This window comes from Cucumis melo, chromosome 2, assembly GCF_025177605.1.
Source record: "Cucumis melo cultivar AY chromosome 2, USDA_Cmelo_AY_1.0, whole genome shotgun sequence".
NCBI lineage: Eukaryota > Viridiplantae > Streptophyta > Magnoliopsida > Cucurbitales > Cucurbitaceae > Cucumis > Cucumis melo.
Genome location: NC_066858.1, coordinates 13,086,551 through 13,089,326, shown reverse-complemented (window position 1 = coordinate 13,089,326; position 2,776 = coordinate 13,086,551).

Here is a 2,776-nt window from a genome sequence, read left to right as displayed (position 1 = left end):
CATGAGCAGAACTACCCTACACATGATCTAGAGTTGGCAGCAGTGGTTTTCGCTTTGAAAATATGGAGGCATTATTTATATGGTGAAAAGATACAGATATTCACAGATCATAAGAGCTTGAAATACTTCTTTACTCAGAAAGAATTGAATATGAGACAGCGAAGGTGGCTTGAGTTAGTGAAGGATTACGATTGTGAGATACTGTATCATCCAGGCAAGGCGAATGTGGTAGCTGATGCTCTTAGTAGGAAAGTATCACATTCAGCAGCACTCATTACCCGGCAGGCCCCATTGCATCGGGACCTCGAGCGAGCTGAGATTGCAGTGTCAGTGGGAGCAGTTACTATGCAGTTAGCCCAGTTGACGGTACAGCCGACTTTGAGGCAAAGGATCATCGATGCTCAGAGTAACGATCCTTATCTGGTTGAGAAACGTGGCCTAGCAGAGGCAGGGCAAACGGCTGAGTTCTCGTTATCCTCTGATGGTGGACTGTTGTTTGAGAGACGCCTCTGTGTTCCGTCAGATAGTGCGGTTAAGGCAGAATTATTAACTGAGGCTCACAGTTCCCCATTTTCCATACACCCAGGTAGTACGAAGATGTATCAGGACTTGAAGCGAGTTTATTGGTGGCGTAACATGAAGAGGGAAGTAGCAGAATTTGTTAGTAAATGCTTGGTGTGCCAGCAGGTTAAGGCACCAAGGCAGAAACCAGCAGGTTTATTACAACCCTTGAGCATACCGGAATGGAAGTGGGAGAACGTGTCCATGGATTTCATTACAGGGCTACCGAGAACCCTGAGGGGTTTTACAGTGATTTGGGTTGTGGTGGACAGACTTACTAAATCAGCGCACTTTGTTCCGGGTAAATCCACCTATACTGCTAGTAAGTGGGCACAGTTGTACATGTCTGAGATAGTGAGATTACATGGAGTGCCAGTGTCGATTGTTTCTGATAGAGATGCCCGTTTCACTTCCAAATTTTGGAAGGGTTTGCAGACTGCTATGGGCACGAGGTTGGACTTTAGTACGGCTTTCCATCCACAGACTGACGGTCAGACTGAGCGTCTGAACCAGGTTTTAGAGGATATGTTGCGGGCGTGTGCATTGGAATTTCCAGGTAGCTGGGACTCCCACTTACATTTGATGGAATTTGCTTATAATAACAGTTATCAGGCTACTATTGGCATGGCACCGTTTGAGGCCCTGTACGGCAGATGTTGTAGATCCCCGATTTGCTGGGGTGAGGTGGGTGAGCAGAGATTGATGGGTCCTGAGTTAGTCCAGTCTACTAACGAAGCTATACAGAAGATTAGATCACGCATGCATACCGCTCAGAGTAGACAGAAGAGTTATGCAGATGCGAGGCGGAAGGACCTTGAGTTCGAGATAGGGGATAAGGTGTTCTTAAAGGTAGCACCTATGAAAGGTGTCTTGCGTTTTGAAAGGAGAGGAAAGTTGAGTCCCCGTTTTGTTGGGCCATTTGAGATTCTGGAGCGGATTGGCCCTGTAGCTTATCGCTTGGCGTTGCCTCCATCACTCTCGGCAGTCCATGATGTGTTTCACGTTTCTATGTTGAGGAAGTATGTGCCAGATCCCTCCCATGTAGTGGATTACGAGCCACTAGAGATTGATGAAAACTTGAGCTATGTTGAACGACCTGTTGAGGTGCTTGCTAGAGAGGTGAAGACGTTGAGGAATAAACAAATTCCCCTAGTTAAAGTCTTATGGCGGAATCACCGGGTAGAAGAGGCTACATGGGAGCGTGAAGATGACATGAGGTCCCGTTATCCCGAGCTGTTCGAGGAATAAGACTTTCGAGGACGAAAGTTCCCTAAGGAGGGAAGAATGTAACGTCCCGAATCTTTTCGAGGTAAATTTTATCTTTCGTGGGGATACGAAATTTTGTTTTAAACTTAATGTTTTGTTAATTGCTATAATAATAATATGGTATTAACTATATTATTAATATTATTTATTGTGATTATAATATTATTGTTATTATTACTATTACTTAATATTATTATTATTATTATTTAATATTATTAATTCATTATTATTAATTAATATTATTACTAATATTATTATTATTAATAAATATTATTAATTCTTTTTCTTATTAATTAATATTATTATTATTACTTTATTATTATTATTATTATTTATATTTTAATATATATATTAGTATTAAATTTAATTTAAACTATTAATTGTTTATAATTATTAAAGTTTATATATATATATATATATATATATATATATATATAATTTTAAAAAAAAAAAAGGGAAAAGGAAAAACCCTAACGCGCGAACGCACGCCCCCCCCCTCGAAATTTCTTTTCTCTTCCACAGCCGCCGCCAGCCGATTCTTCCTCTCCCCGACGCCGCGGCACCGTTAACCCGAGCCCCATCCATTTCCGACGGCCATCTCTTCCCTCATTCTCTTCTCCTCCGTCCGTGTCCGCCTTCATCTCTTCCACCGTCGTCCGCCGCAGCTCCCCCATCGTTTCGGATCCCCTCTCGGCTTCATTTGCCCGACGTCGCCGCACCACCCCGTTTCTCTTCCGCCTTCGTCTCCGCCACCGTTCCTCTCCTCTTCTCCGTTCCCGTCGTCGAACGCCTCCCAGCGTCGCTTCGCCACCGCCGTCGTTCGCCGGAAAGAAAAGGAGCCGCGGGATCGTGCTACCCGTTTCGCCCGACCCGGTTCCAACCGACCCGAACCCGTTTCCAGTCCGAGCCACACAGATCCGGGTGAGCCGAGTGAGCAAGCCGAGCCGCG